Consider the following 17,350-nt stretch of genomic DNA (forward strand, 5'->3'; position numbering starts at 1 on the left):
CAATATCAAATCCAGTAAACAAAGTTAACTTATAATAGCATGTAATGGAATTTAAGCAAAAATGGAAACAAACAAACAAATAATTAAATTATATATACATAACAATATTCAAAAAGTGATTTTGCTTCATATTGACTGAGTTTGTTGCTACTTTGGAGGGCATGTTTCTGATCTGATATTGATCAAGCATAAAACTGAGTGATGTCGCACACATACTATTGATGTAACAAGCTTTTTACCACTCTCAAAACCATGTTTTTCAGCTGGATTGATCAAACTTGAAATGCAGGGTTATATAATCAAGATCTCAGTTTTATAATGTGCAGGACCCATGCTTATAAATGAAGTGATCTTGCAGGTGGTTGGCTGAGCTTGTAACCACTCTCTCAAGACTGTATTCCTGATTACATTTTAATCAGAGTTGGTAATTGGGCTAAAATAGTTATTAGCTCTTAAAAGAGTACAATTATAAGCAATATCTATACACATAAATGGGGTGATCTTGCATTTTGATATTTTACCAACTCAATTTCTGATATTTTAATCAAACTTGGTAAATAGGCTAATAGTGACAAGATGGTGCATGATATTTATATTAGGAGTGAGACATTTGCATATTTGAGATGATTGTGCATCACATAAATAAACTCACAAATTTTTTGTTGATAGTTTGATCAGACTTGTTAGATACGCCTATGGCATTAAGTTCGTTGTTGAGTGTGAGTGAAATTGATGCATGTTAATGATGTGACATTGCATCTGATTGGCTGGGTTTGTCAAAAATCTAAGTATATTTCTGATCCAAATTTGATCAAATGTTAAATAGCACTATAAACAGCCACATTGCAGACATTGTAGCGATATGATTGAAAAATTGTTAAAGCTACGTTAAAAAATTCAAATCACATCACATCACATCACATAACACTTCTCTATACTTAGAGACAATATTTCTCATACAATTTCTATAAAACTTAAGACTGTGGATTGCTTCAATTATCAGCCAGAGATCCTGCATGTTAATTATCAAAATTCAACATGATATTAAGTTTGGGAGAGAATTACATAGCAAGTGTTCTTACAATATTGCATAAGCCTACCTAGTGAAATGGTCAAGTTATGAGAGCCAGGTGAGTGATTTCAGGCCCATGTTTGGCCTCTTGTTCATTACATGCAAACTAAATTATGGTAGAAATCTTTAATTAAATATAATAAGGGGAATCTGTAGTTATTGTGATGGCAAATACCATCCAGTGACATAGAATTTCTAGCAGATCATACATTTATGAACACAAAGGAGAATTTAAACTAGCCATTATCATGCAAAATTGTTGTGTTTTCCCTTGTATCAATAAAGAAAAATTTCAAAGACTGGGTTATCACAATGAACGTTGAATAAAATAGCAATACCCATCCCTCATCATTAAGCAAAATTTATTCCACACAAAAAATTACCACATAATTTAGAATTGGATTTAAAGCTGTAGGAGTTTAGGTTTATTGCTGAAACTTGCAATGTGAGTAAGCAGTTATTAAAAAAATCTAATAGTTTACTGAGATAATTTTTTATTTACAGAGAATAAGTCTCTAAAGTGGTAGTTAAATCATTGAGACACAGCATTGTTGTTTTATTTAATAAATTTAGTTTTCATTCCCATTTAATTAAATTTATGGACTTAAAAATAGGATTCTATTGATTCCTCAGAATCATTAATTGATGGATTTAAAAATAGGGTTTTGTTGTTACCTCAGAATGATCATTCATTGCTGAATTTTTAAACTTGTAGTTTGTTGTAACCATGAAAGCCACAAACAATTGGCAGTCCACCAAGAAACAAGCTAAAAAACATCAACAACACAAAATGAGTTTACTGTATTTTGAACCTGGCATATGTTTCTTGGGCTTACTTCCCATTGTCTGTTTGTGTTATACTGAACCAAGCTTATTTACACTAAACCAAGCATATGTTTCTGGGCTTACTTACCATGATCCATTATGTTATGTATTTTTAATTGGTTTTGTTTGTTAGTTCAATTTTAATTTTTTATTTCATTACATGCTATGGTAATGTAACATTGTATGTGGGACTTGACCTTGTCCAAAACTGAGTTCATTTCTGTTTGACCCAATTGAGTTTTCTTAATTTTATTCTGTGTAAACAACTAATACATAGCTAAATTATTCTCTCTGTGCATGGGCTTAATATCAGGATCATTATTAATAGAAGAAGTAAATATGTTTATTTGCGTCTAGGTTTTGGAATTTCTTGAGTGTAATCCAGGTTACGGTTTTTATTTTGTAAACATTAGGATCATTCTTGAAGGTTTTTTTCCATTAGGTATTTTTTTTATAGAAAATGCTAATTGTGACCTGAGGTCAAGTACAGAATTATATAATCTTGTAACTAAGAGGATTATTTCATTTGTGCTTTAGGTCATAGCACAGTCAAGTTGTATTATATGTTGTGACCAGTAACTTTGGACTGAAATTTATTTCTTCAAAGTATTGAATTCAAGAGATTATTTTCCCTGGAAATACAAAAGTGCTCTGTTAAATTCTTGGATAGATATATTTACTGGAATTTATATTGAATTCAGCAAAAGACTGTTGAGACATCAACACTTTATAAGCTACCACAAACACATCATCGTCTTTTGTTTTGGGATTTATTCTGGACTTTTACTGAATTTTATTCAAGACTTTAAATTACTAGGACTTGTGTCTGTAATTCTTGGATTATTTTGGGATTTAATTCGCAATACCATAAGTTCTTTTTTCTCATTTTTACTTTGTATTCTAGGGAAAAAGATTATTTGTTATACTTTACAAAGCTTATTGTCTTTCACTCTTTTCTTTTACTTATTTTAAGAGCATAGACTCATAATACATTAGTGTGTTATACTGAACAAAGCTGACATTTTTTGTTTTTAGCATGGTCTATTTATGATACACTATAATCAGCTTATGTGATTGTATGTTAGACTATAATCAGCTTATGTGATTGTATGTTAGACTATAATCAGCTTATGGGATTGTGTGTTACACTATAATCAGCTTATGGGATTGTGTGTTACACTATAATCAGCTTATGGGATTGTGTATTACACTATAATCAGTTTATGTGATTGTATGTTAAACTATAATCAGCTTATGTGATTATGTGTTACACTATAATCAGCTTATGTGATTATATGTTAGACTATAATCAACTTATGGGATTATGTGTTACACTATAATCAGCTTATGGGATTGTGTGTTACATTATAATCAGCTTATGGGATTGTGTGTTACACTATAATCAGCTTATGTGATTATGTGTTACACTAATCAGCTTACGTGATTATGTGTTACACTATAATCAGCTTATGTGATTATACGTTAGACTATAATCAGCTTATGGGATTGTGTGTTACACTATAATCAGCTTATGGGATTGTGTGTTACACTATAATCAGCTTATGTGATTATGTGTTACACTATAATCAGCTTATGGGATTGTGTGTTACACTATAATCAGCTTATGGGATTGTGTGTTACACTATAATCAGCTTATGGGATTGTGTGTTACACTATAATCAGCTTATGGGATTGTGTGTTACACTATAATCAGTTTATGTGATTGTGTGTTACACTATAATCAGCTTATGGGATTTTGTGTTACACTATAATCAGCTTATGTGTTTGTGTGTTACACTATAATCAGCTTATGTGATTGTATGTTAAACTATAATCAGCTTATGTGATTGTGTGTTACACTATAATCAGCTTATGTGATTGTGTGTTACACTATAATCAGCTTAAGTGATTGTATGTTAAAACTATAATCAGCTTATGTGATTATGTGGTACACTATAATCAGCTTATGTGTTTGTGTGCTACACTATAATCAGCTTATGGGATTGTGTGTTACACTATAATCAGCTTATGTGATTATGTGTTACACTTTCAGTAGGTATAACTGTATTTTGAACCAGACTTAATCTGTATTGGGCTTACTTACCATATTCTGTGTGTTACACCATCACTGTACTTCACAGTATATTAAACCAAGCTTATGTCTGGCGTTCATGTACCAATGACTTCTTTGTGTGTTACACTGTTACTTTGCTTCACCAGTTAATTACTGGTAATTTTGTGCAGTCAATGAGATCTATTTATTTTGACTCCAGACAGTCTATGGTCTGGTTGTGGCAAGTTGCCTAGGTACTTAGGTGTTTCTCTATTTCATAAGAAATAGGTTGCTATGACCTTCTTTATCCCAAATAAATCAGACTCAGAATCAGACATACTCTATCTCATCCCTGGCAATGTTTCTACATTTGAAACTAACCTTAAACACAACTTGTCAAAGGACAGAAATATCCACAGAAAATACAGTCATGAGAAGTGTTCAGTCTGGTTTACTTTGATTTGATAATCTGGTTTTAGCAGCTTACTTATTAATCTGCTGTCAGTCCTGATTTGGTGATCTGGTTTTGGTCTCTTATTTGATGATCTAGTTTTGGTTTCTTATTTGATGATCTGGTTTAGGACTCTTATTTGATGATCTGGTTTTGGTCTCTTATTTGATCTGGTTTTGGTCTCTTATGTGATGATCTGGTTTAGGACTCTTATTTGATGATCTGGTTTAGTCTCTTATTTGATGATCTGGTTTAGGACTCTTATTTGATGATCTGGTTTAGGACTCTTATTTGATGATCTGGCTTAGTCTCTTATCTGATGATCTGATTTTGGTCTTATATTTGAGCTGGGTTTTGGTGTCTTTTTGATGATCTGGTTTAGACTCTTACTTGATAAACTAGATTTAGTCTTTCATTTGATGGTCTGGTTTTAGTCTCTTATTTGATGATCTGGTTTTAGACCCTCATTTGATGATCTGGTTTTGGTCTCTTATTTGATGATCTGGTTTAGTCTCTTATTTGATGATCTGGTTTTGGTCTCTTATTTGATCTGGTTTTAGTCTCCTATTTGATGATCTCGTTTTGGTCTCTTATTTGATGATCTGGTTTTGGTCTCTTATTTGATAATCTGGTTTTTGTCTCTTATTTGATGATCTGGTTTGGGACTTATGTGATGATCTGGTTTAGGACTCTTATATAATGATCTGGTTTGGTTTCTTATTTGATGATCTGGTTTTGGAGTCTTATTTGAAGATTTGGTTTTGGAGTCTTATTTGATGATCTGGTTTTGGAGTCTGATTTGATGATTTGGTTTTGGTCTCTTATTTGATCTGGTTTTAGTCTCCTATTTGATGATCTGGTTTAGTTTCTTATCTGATGATCTAATTTTGGTCTCTTATTTAAACTGGTTTTGGTCTCTTATTTGATGTTCTGGTTTTGGTCTCTTATTTGATGATCTGGTTTTGGACTCTTATGTGATGATCTGGTTTAGGACTCTTATGTGATGATCTGGTTTGGTCTCTTATTTGATAATCTGGTTTTGGAGTCTTATTTGATGATCTGGTTTTGGAGTCTTCTTGGAGTCTTATTTGATGATCTGGTTTAGTTTCTTATCTGATGATCTAATTTTGGTCTCTTATTTAAGCTGGTTTTGGTCTCTTATTTGATGATTTGGTTTCGTCTCTTATTTGATAATCTAGATTTAGTCTTTCATTTGATGATCTGGTTTTGGTCTCTTATTTCATTTGGTTTTGGCTTCTTATTTGATGATCTGGTTTAGTCTCTTATTTGATCTGGTTTAGTCTCTTATTTGATGATCTGGTTTAGTCTTTTATTTGATGATCTAGACTTAGTCCTTTATTTTATGATCTGGTTTTAGACTCTGAATTGATGATCTTATTTATTCTGATTTGATGATCTAGTTTTTAAGTCAGTGATTTATTGATCTGGTATTAGTCTGATTTGTTGATGTGGTTTTAGTCTCTGATTTGATGGTCTGATTTTGATCTGATTTGATTATCTGATTTTGATCTGATTTGATTATCTCGTATAAGTCTTACGCAATGATCTGCTTTTAGCCTCATTTGCTTATCTGGTTTTAGTTTCTAAATTGATGATCTGGTTTAAGTCAATGATTTATTGATCTGGTATTAGTCTCATTTGATGATCTGGTATTAGTCTCTGATTTGATGATCTGGTTTTAACCTCTGATTTTGATATGGTTTTAATTTGATTTGATAATCTGGATTTAGTTTCTGGCTGGATGCTTTGGTTATAGTCTCTGGTTTGAGTCTGTGAAGCAGTATTTACTTGAATGGTTTAAATATTGTGGATTAGATCTATGTAGATTCATATGGATTGTTAAATACATGCCCTAGTTTAGGGTAAATTGTTGAAGATAAGTTAAGTTCTTCACATCAGTCCTGTCTTTGTCAGATTCTTCTCGTGTGTGCTAGGAGTTCTGTACCTTTTCTTGGGTTGAGACTTTGTTTTTGTTGCAGCGATTACTAACATTGTTTCTTTATCTTGCACAATAAATGCATGCACATGTAAATTTCAATGCAAAGAGCTTTAGACAGAACTATTTATTCGTTTTAGAATGATGGTTATGTATGTTAGAAACTGACAGCAAATTTTTAAGTAAATTGTTTTCTCTGAGAATACTTATCCAATCATATTAATGTTAAGGATATAAGTCTGCTAAATCCAGCCTACTAAAAGATGAAAATCGTCTTTACCTGTCTTTCTTGCACAAGGGGCAATAACTCTTGCCCGTTACCTCCCCTGCAACCACCATGTGTAACTAGTTTTTAAGCTGAGTGATATATCTATTAAGGATGCTCCCATGACAGGGTGGTTGGGAGCGTTTAAGTAATGTGATTCTAGGTGAAACACAATTTACATAAAGATTTGCTTTCTGCTTCAAATACGTTCCGCAGTCACTAGGGGAATAGGTAATAGGAAGAGGAAATGCTGAGCACCCAACCTCTGTCTCAGGTATCCTTCTAGGGCATGATGGCTGGATTCCTCATGCTAGCTCTCCTAGTTCATTCTCCTAATTACATAAGCAACACAGCCTAGGTTCGCTTGATCTGAAACCCATACAAATGGGTAAGAAGATAATTATTGAATTGTTCTCAATTACAAAATTTCACTGGCAAATCCTGTGTTGATTGTTTTAATTGGGTCCATCTGGGCTGCTGGCACTGGACCTACCATGTTTGCCTCTGTGAAGCTAAATCTCTGATAAAATAAACTTGAGAAGGTTGACTGCATGCCAGCCAACACCTTCTACTATAGCTCAGATTGAAACGTTACATTTGAACATGACGCTCGCAGAGATCACTCTAATCTCATGAATGCTAATCTTCCAGAAGAGACATTGATTTTGTGAGACCTCCGAGCTTAACAAGCGAATAACCCCTTTTAGCCATGAAGCATGGGTTTGAGGGGTGATATCCTGCTTCCTGGATTTCACTGGGAGAAAGAGGCGCTTGTGTGTGCCATGATTTGTCTGTGTATTTCAAATAGTGCTTGAGTGCGCAAACAGGATCTTGCATGGCCACTCTTCATGACCTGTCTATGGAAGTGAGTGAGCAAATGACTCTTTGTTACCAGCAGATGGTAACCTTTACTTTGCTACAAAGCTTGGTTGTGTCAAGAGGACACTGAACCATCCGATCTGAGCTGAAGATAGTTTGGGTCTACAGAAAGGGCATGTAGCATTCTCACCCTGTATGATGAAGCTAAAGCTATCAAGAAACATGTTTTGTATGATAGTAACTTTAGCAAAGTGTGGGCTCAAGGTTCAAATTTATTTCAATTGAGCCATATTAAAAGCCAGGACAGATTTCAGGACAGATTCCATTTTGAAACAGTGAATAATATTGGCTGATTGAGATCAAAGAACCGATTCATCTTTATCATGACCAATATCATGCCTACAATGATGTCCAAATGTGTCTGATATCATGGAGTGGCAACCTATGATGATAATTGTGGCCAACTGTTTCTCCTTGAAGAGCCAGAGGAAAAATTCAAGCCAGTTGAGGGACTGAGGCACTCAGAGGGACAATGTGATTGATATGGCACCAGTCCCTGAAAACATGCCCCTTTCCCTCATAAGCATTCAGAGCGGAGGGCCTCCTTAATCTTGAGATTCTCTCCACAATTGAAGGTTTATATTGTTTGTCTAGCAAGGCTGTCTTGACAAGAGCCAAGCGTGAAGAAGACAGTATGGGCAGGTATGGAACACCCATGACCATGGTTATTCGAGAAGATTTGGGTTGACCAGAATCTTCACTGGCAGATCTATTGCTGGTCTGAATAGATCGGTAACCCAGGACTTGTCTCATTTGCGAGGGGCTATTAGAATCATCTCGCATTTCTGACCCCATAACTTCTGGATTCTTTTTCGTACCAAGGCTGCGGAAGGATAGTCTAATGCCCACAATACCTTCCAACTAATTGACAGAGCATGCATGGCCCAACCTTCTGCATCTAGAACTGGAGAGACAACAGTGGGTAAATTGTGATTCCACCTTGTCGCAAAAAGATCATCAGACACCCCACAAAGTGCACAGATCTGAATAAAGACCGATTGAGAGAGAGAACATTCCATCTGAAGGACTTGACCTTTCCTGAATACATCTGATTGGAATGTGCCTGATCTGTATGTTGATATTTAGCTTTTTGGGGGTAAAACTAATTTTAATTACACAATACTTACCTGTCGCTATTGCTTAGCTAATCTATTTTCATGCCGTATGATGTCAATGCATCTTCCCAGAGTGAAGAAAAAGTCAGGATGATCCTTTGACCTTTTGCACACCACTCTGTTGCATGGTCATGCGCAGAAGGTAGATGTATCTATATGTCATCTTTTTATAGACGACAATTACGCAAGATACCAAAGCGGGGTGGGAAGAGGGTATTCGGCAATAGAGACAGGTAAATATTAGTTTGACCATCTCCCCTCCCCCCCAAAATAACTACATTTTAATATCAGCAATTACTTATCCAGTCGCTATTGCTTAGCTGAATTTGTCAGTAGGTGGGTAGGCTAATGTCAACCTGATCAAAAACAGAGAAATTAAATGTACTCACCGTGGAGGTATACTTCTATAACAATGGGACACAGAGAAACAATGTCTGTGCTTTGTTGTGTCTAATGAACGGAGATAAAAAGAGGAAAATGTATAATGGAAGAGCCTAAAAGCTGCTTTCATAATATCCTCCGGAGAGGAATGATTAAAGTAGTCCCATGAGATACCAACTGCTCGAACCTCATAGGCTTTAAGTTTCATAAAGATGAGGTCTCAGTTGGTAAGAGACTTAAAGTCTCGTTTGATTGTAATGACAATCCACCAGAAGATCATGGAAGCTGAAATGTCTACAGAGCCCTTAATAGGGAGAAGAGACGTTTCCTACCTTATCTTTTATACCTTGATGACACTAAGATAGACGCTAAGAGCACGCACAGGGCATAAGAGTCTATCTTGATCATCATCTGCGTATAAACTGAGACTGGGTATCTCTTTGGGTATGGGGATAAGACAGCCAGACTTAATTTGACAAGGTATGAATTCACTTCTTCGTCTCGCCGATGCAAGAGTGAGAAGGAATACTGTTCTGAGTGTGAGATCCAAAAAGGAAGAAACTTCACTCAATGTTTCATAAGGTGCTGTGGTTAATGACCAAAACACACAGGAAAGATTCCATCTGGGCACAAGGGAGCGAGAGACAGGTTTCTGAAGCTCTAAAAACATTACAAGAACAGCAAAATGTGCATCTGAACCGCTGTCCGTGCCCTGCAAGAATTAAAATCACCTTGTGTCAGTTGTAGGTGATAGCTCGATAGCCTTCGATAGTGGATTCTGAACATCTTTTGGTCTCAAAGAGGAACAAAAGGAAATCAGCAATGGAAGTTACAGAAGGGCAGATAGGATCAATGTATTTCCTACTGAATCAATCACAGAAGATTCTTCACCTGACATCCATAAACTTTGGACGTAGAAGCTCTCCTGGCTAGAATGGTGCAGCTGGTGAATATCTCCGAAAACTTGTTTTAGCGGAGAGATCGCTATCAGATGAACCAGGCATGAAGGTGGAGAATGTCTGGGCTGTTGTGGAGAAGGGATCCCTCCTGTGTGGTAGAGACCTGGGTCGATCTATCAAGAGGTCTAGGTGATTGATGAACCATGGGTGTTGGGGCCACAATGGGGCAATGAGAATGATCCGAGCAGTGGAAGTTCGAACTCTTTGCAGAACTTGTGCTAGCAGTCGGAAAGGTGAGAAGACATAAGCGAATAGGAAATCCCACTGGGAGATGAATGCATCGATTGCCCATGCTTCCTGATCCGAGACAGGAGACACGTACAAGGGAAGTTTGTTGTTGAGCTTGGTCGCAAACAGGTCAAATAGAGGTCTTCCCCAAAGGTAAAACAGGGACTCTGTTACTGAGTGGTGAAGAGACCATTCTGTGAGGACAGGTCGGTCTGTTCAAGACAGGCTGTGCGTTAAAACGTTCATCTTGCCCGGAATGTGGCAAACTCAGATTGTGACATTCTCTGAGTCTGCCCAGAGGAAAAAGTTCTTGACCTCCTTGACATTGTAGGTAGACTATGACGTGTTGTCTGAGGAGACCATGACACATTGGCCCCTTATTAAGTCGATGCACCCTTGCAATGCTAGAAATACTGCTTTCCTTTCTAGGTTGTTAATGTGGAAGGACAATTTGGCCTAAGTCCAGGAACTATGTAGAATTATGCCCTCCGGCTCTAAATGGGCTTCGCAGCCTGAATCTGATGCATCTGTGAACAGATAGGATTGGGGATCGGGTACATGCATGTGGACCCCCATCAGGAATCTGGCTCCATTCAACCATAAAAGCAAATGGTGGAGAAAACCTGGTCCTAGAGGGATCGGGTTGATTGAAAATCTCTGAGGTTTCCACCTTCCAAAAAGAAGGAACTGTAGAGGATGGTTGTGAAGACGTCCTAAAGGAAACAATTTCGGCAGAGCTGGGACAGATAAAGGCGAGCAGATACAACGGTTTTCGCTCGAATGTTTCTAGGAGAGCCAGGATTCGATCTACTCGATCCAAGGGAACCCAGAATGAGTTGCAAATTCTTGAGGTTGTGTAGGAGACCCAATTTAGATATGGTGGACCAGGAGCGGTACAGATCCTGATGATGGGACTGAACATGAAAATGGTGAATCAGCCAGTCGTCGAAATACTGGAGAATCAATGTCCCCTGTATTCAAGGTAGGCAGCCACTACTCCCATAACCGTGGTGAAGCCTTTGGGTGCGAAAGAGATACCGAACAGCAGAACACAAAATTGAAAAACTTCCTGGTCTAAGCAAAACTGAAGATATTGTGGTGCGAAGGAAAATGGGGACATGTAAATAAGCATCCTGAAGGTCCATCGAGCCGGCCCAATCAGACAGACGAAGAGTGTTCCGGATTGAGGAGTTGTCTCCATCTTGAAGGTTTCCTCCAACAGAAACTGGTTGAGCGGGAAGAGATAATGATTCGAAAATTTTCCGCTTTTCTTGGTGACCAGGAATAACCGGGAGTAGAAGGCGTAAGACTGATCGTTTAAAACCCGCTCAACTGCCCCTTTCTGCAAAAGGGTGTGCACCTCTTCCCATAATTCCAACAGATTGGACTGGGGAAAGAAAATGGGGGTCCTTGATAGTGGGGGTTGTTCCCGAACTTGGGATAAGCCTTGTTTACAATGGATAGGACCCAACCATCGTCCGTGATGACCAAACAAGCCTCTGAGAATCGGCCTAGGAGAGCACCTATATGAACGTCTGGGTAGGGGATGCACGGCAGGAGATGGGGTAATTTGCTCGGGCTGCTCCCCCTTCCTGCCCTGTTTTAGGAAACGAAAGTGGGTTAGAAAATTTCCATTTGGATCTGCGGTGATATGGACGCCGTGGACCTGACGAGGGAGGAGGTGGTCTAGCAAGAATTTGTGAATTTAACTGAGGTTGTTCCTGCTTGAAACATCTGGCAGATGGTCCCCGATGAAGATTTGCTTGACCTTGTTTCCTGGTCAATTGCGATGGACCAGGAGTGGGGCAAAATATCGATGTTGGTGATCGAGTAAGCCTTGAGAAGCCACGGTAAGAATGATGACCCCAAGAGGGTCTCCGCTACTAGAGGAGCAGACCTTAGAAGGTTTTAACTGTCATTAAACAAGACCTTCTACGAGTCCAATGCAGCATCATGGCAGATGTGCCACAATTCCACCGATAATGCCATGGCAACATATAGGACATGCCAGTATGTTTTGGCCACAGCCTCCAACACACGTAATGCGGCTTGATTCAGGGAGGCCTCTCTCATCATACTAAAGGAAGTAGCTGAGAAAAGGTCGGCATGCGAGGCTATAGTTACAAATAACCATTTTTTCTGTTCCATGGCATCAATTGTTTTGGAAGGAAGGCGTGCCCAGGATCCCGAAGAAATACCCACTTTGGCCGCATCAGCGTCCAAATGAGGAGATTTACCTGGCCACTTCGGGTAATGCACCATGTAGCTTGAGGAAAAGATAAGGAGCCCCAGCGAAGAGGATTACCACCCTCTACGTTGTCGAGCAATATTTTTTTTTGCCTTGTGAAAACCTCCCCGATATTCACTCAATCGTAGATGAATATGGGAGAAGTAAGAGGCCTGGTTGAGATGCTGCCCCGGAGATCTTTTCCAACTGGAAATTATCTTTAAGGACTGTGTGCCGAATGGTTTGGGGCACAAGTTGGGTGGTAACAAACGGTAAACCACGTTTACTGCTTTATCATTTTCCCATTTCACTACAAAGCCTAGTTGACCTAAAAGTGGGAGATCATTTCTGCCTTGGAGTAGAATATGTTTCTGGAGGATATCGTCCATCATTGTAGATGAAGGTGATTGAAACAGGGTGATGACGCAATCCATAACCTTGACAAAAACTCAAGGGCTGATGTTGAGACCAAAAGGTAGGACTTTGAACTGATAAACTATGTCTCAGTAAGCAAAACTGAAATATGTGACGGGGATGGATAGGGTGAAAATGTGCTTCAGTCAGATCGAGAATGACGGCATACTCATCCTGTCGGATGGAGTAATAGATTGATCTCACCATCTCCATCTGGAATTGCGGTGGTGAAATGAATTGGTTGATTGGCCTCAACCTGCTGTTCACCTTCTGAATAAGAAACTGCCTAGAATAAAACCCAGGCGACTGTGGTTTTAGCTCCATCTCCACCACCTATTTTTTAATTAGTGGCCGTATCTCCTGTTGTGGAAAGGCATCCTTCTGCCGATCTTAGGGTATGTCTAAGAAGAGGGGAGAGGAGGAAAGGGGAAGGGGTTGGACAAATGAAATGTGAAGCCCCTCTGAAATGACCTCGATCACCCAATTGTTCTGAGGGAATAGGGTGATCCAGGAAGGCTGAAACTGCAGGAATCGACCACCCACAGGTAGGTTGTCTGCAGGCAGTGGGGAGGGTAGGTCAAGGTTTAGAGTTCAGAGGCTTGAAGGTGGAAAAACTTACCTTTGTATGGTTCCTTCCTAGTTTGGTTAGATGGTTGTCTCCTTGCACTGGGTTGGGATCTATATTACACATTTGACTTAAATGATCCCATGTCCCTAGTCCGCATATCGTCCCTCCTCATTGGCGGAGGCTGATTGTTTCGAAATGCCAGTGTGGGTTCAGCAATGAGTTGGAAGGGCAGTTTATGAGCTGCCTGCTGCCAAACTTCTTCAATTTTTCCTCCAAAAAGCAACAGTAACCAAAATGTTGTCATCAAAAAAGCCAGTGTATGATGAAATTTGAGTAATGTGGAGTGTAGACATATGTCATGATGTATCAGGTCTAAGGTGGTCGTAGTAGTCAAAGCACTGGCCATGGCATGTTGAGCTGCTCAGTTAATGACTCTAGTAATCCTGGCCATCACCTCCCAAATGTGGTTATTGCTGAATTTCTCAGCAAGTCAGAAAATAGCCAATGAGGCCAAATCTAATATTGAAGACACAGCAACCAGAGGTCTCACTAGGATTTTTAAACTAGGAGTCCAGGACTCCTAATTTGATAAAAATAGGAGTCCCACCAGCAAAAGTTGCAGTCCCTTCCCAGAAGCATGTTGCAGTGGCTAAATGTCCATTAAAATGCCAGGAATAAACATTCACAAAACTTTGTCAGTTTTATTTATTTGTACTTATTTATTATTCTTTAAAAAATTATGTATTAAAATTTATATCATGTACAAATATCATGTTCTTTAACTACAACATAGTTCATTTTCGTCTATGTTGCATTTCACAAATTTTTCTGCTGCTTTTCTTTGAATCACATTCCTCCACACTAGGTCCCTCTTCTTTGACTCGCATCAATTGTGTTAAGGTCTCGTGTTTTATTCTGGACCTTCTCTTTGTTTTGGTTTTGTCTGCACACTAAAGCCTCTCTCATATGCAACGGATGTCACTGGTGACACCAACACAATTGCAGCTAGGACTGCAAAGTCTGGAAATACATCTCTGTACTCTTGAAGCAGAGTAGTACAGGCTTCTGTCAATGTGGAGTTCAATGATTTTATGACTACCAAGCAAGTAGGTGGTCTCATGTCTCATGGCAAGAAAATGTGGAACTTTGCAGAACCCGTAGTTGCCATGGAGCTTAATTTCCACATTTTTTACACCAGTGGCATATAGCTCTTTTTGTCCATCAGAATGAATTTTATAAATCTAAGTTTTTATTCCAAACTCTAAGCCAGGCATCACACGCTTTATTACACTTGGCTACTGTCCCATCTGAACTATCAGTTCTAGAACCTTTAGCACAGTTCTGAATCTCATTAAAATCTTCATCAACCCCAAAATACTTACCCAAATTTGCAAACAGCATTTTGTCTAAGTCTTGACATGTCTTGATTTCGAGATCGCATGCAATATTTATACGGCTACAATCAGAAATGAGCACAATAACAGGGATCATGCTGGGCTTCGCCAATGTCGCAAATTGTAATAAAAAAATTCCTTGTTAGCAAAAAAAATATACAATCTGGTGATATTTTTGGTGACAACATCTTTGGCTGATAAAAACTGTATATACAGTCTTGAGTTTGGAGTGGAGCAATTCAAAGGCACCATGACTAGAAGCTGCAAATGTAGATATAAAAATGCACTGGTCTATTGTTGCATAAATAAATCCTTGTTTCATATTGATGAACCACCCTAACAGTGCATTGTTATATCATAATCCGCTTATGCTGATGTCTGTATGCTGTAATATAATGAAGATAGCCATGCTACTAGCTACATCAACTACATCTGAAGGCAGGAACAGGAAAATGACTACAGTCAACCAGATGATGGCATCTTTTTCTTTAAATGTACCAGAAAAACTTCAAAGAAAACTGCTTACCTTTGAAGCACCGATATATACTAAGCAAATTAAACAAATTCTGTTCTACAATTATTTGATATTGCCGCAACAATAACAAAAGGGTATTGGTTTGGTTGTTCAAAGAGAGCATTTAGCGGCGCCTTCAATAACACATGTACCTTCATCAAAAAAAGCTGACACCCTTTGGTCAAAGGAAGTCGTTGTTGTTGTTGTAGTGTTTAACACCATTTTTCAGCACACCATAGGCTATACATAGCGGCCAGTATTAATGGTGGAGGAAGAAGCCTGAAAAACCCAGGGAAGAACCACCGACCCACGAGAAGCTACTGTCAGGCTTTCCCACGTACCCATGCTAGCCAAGCCTTGGACTCGAACCCACGCAGACAGAGGTGAGATGGCAGTGATCCGTAACAGAGAGCACTTTAGACCACTCTGCCACTCGGGGCTCCTTCAAAGGAAGTCAGCAATAAACTTAAAAACATTGTTTAATTTTTCATAGTGATTAGAATATATTTATTGTGTCATGAAAGTTTTCTATTTGCAACAAAAAAGTAAGTACAGAGGACTCCTGCATGGGTGACTTTCTGCGTCCCAGATCAAACTTGCATCCAAATACACGTAATTATGCATTTCCAAGATCCCTGGCAACTATGTTCCATACTAACTTTGTTTTGTCTTGGAATACATTTTTGTCCACTTTATAAAACAGTGCAGTGGACATGTGAGCTGCTCCAAGGTTTTCTGTCAAGGGTGTGAAGATCTGTACTGAAAGCATCTGAGTGAGTTCTATACCGGTGAGACAAGAATGTTGATGGTAACTGGCTTTTGGAAAAGAAAGCCTTAGAATTCCCTGGTCTCCAATTCAACCTGAAAGATGGTCACTGACCTCTTTAAAGTTAGCATGGTTGATTATTGTAAGCAACAAACTTTAGTTGGGGGACACCATGCGTCCCCCACAAGACTTGCAATGTAGGTTGATTTTAGATGTTAACTGAGGATGTCACCATTATCCTTCTTTGACTTATTCCATCTTTCCTTCTCTTTTGATGCCTTCTGGACTACTGTAGCCCAGACTTAGCATACATGTACATATGATATAAGAATCATGGTTGTCTTCCATTGCCTTGAACTTTTTGCATTACATGCATTTAGTTGACATTTCTACTGAAATAACATGAGATGAGAAAAAAAAAAAGAATAAAGTCAGCATGTTACAAACTCACTAATGCCACCCCCATTACTAACAGAGTAAGCAAAAATAGATAGACTCACATTAACTCGTAAATGACAACACGAGTTCAATGATAGCATTTTGTAACATGGTCTTAAATAGATTAATTTTGTAACATGGTCTAAAATAGATTAAGTCCATAAAGGTCACAAAGTCACTAAAATTTGGAAAATACTGTAAAAGTAATGTATACAACCTGTAGAAGAATGATTGTCCAACACAATAAAAACAAATTTAAAATTGGATGGTCCAATTTTAAGATTTAGATGGTTTGGATTGTTGGAGGTAAAATGTACCATGTTATCAATGCAGCAATGAAGCTTTGGCGGCAAGTGATAGTTTCATAAATTGGCCCTTGTCAAATTTCTTAACTTAAGGTGTGACTTGTTTACTAATTAAAGGTAAGGATATATTTGTGAACTAGGTGTTTCAAGCTCATGTTGTTCTTGAAATTGTTTTGAGGCACATACACCTCCCATAGTTACTCTGCATTGTGTAGATAGTGAAATACCAATAGCTGGCTTGGAAGAAGAGTTTGCCATCAATAGCAGTAAACATGTTGGTTCAGGACAAGTAGAATATCTCAAAAATGGCTTGGATGGCAACTATTTTCAACTGCATCAGCCTCTTTAGTACACAATATTTTGCAGAATTATCACCTAGAAAAAGGGCTTGTGTTTGCACTGTGAGCATCAAAATGACCTTCAGATGTGAAAAATGCAGGTATAAATTTGGGGTTCGGGTGCATAAACTTCTTTTGCTATGAATTGCCATCGACTTCTCTGGTCAAGTGAATATTCTTATCCCTTGTTTTAATATAGCT

This window comes from Sinohyriopsis cumingii, chromosome 1, assembly GCF_028554795.1.
Source record: "Sinohyriopsis cumingii isolate HCF-2022 chromosome 1, ASM2855479v2, whole genome shotgun sequence".
NCBI classification, from domain to species: Eukaryota; Metazoa; Mollusca; class Bivalvia; order Unionida; family Unionidae; genus Sinohyriopsis; species Sinohyriopsis cumingii.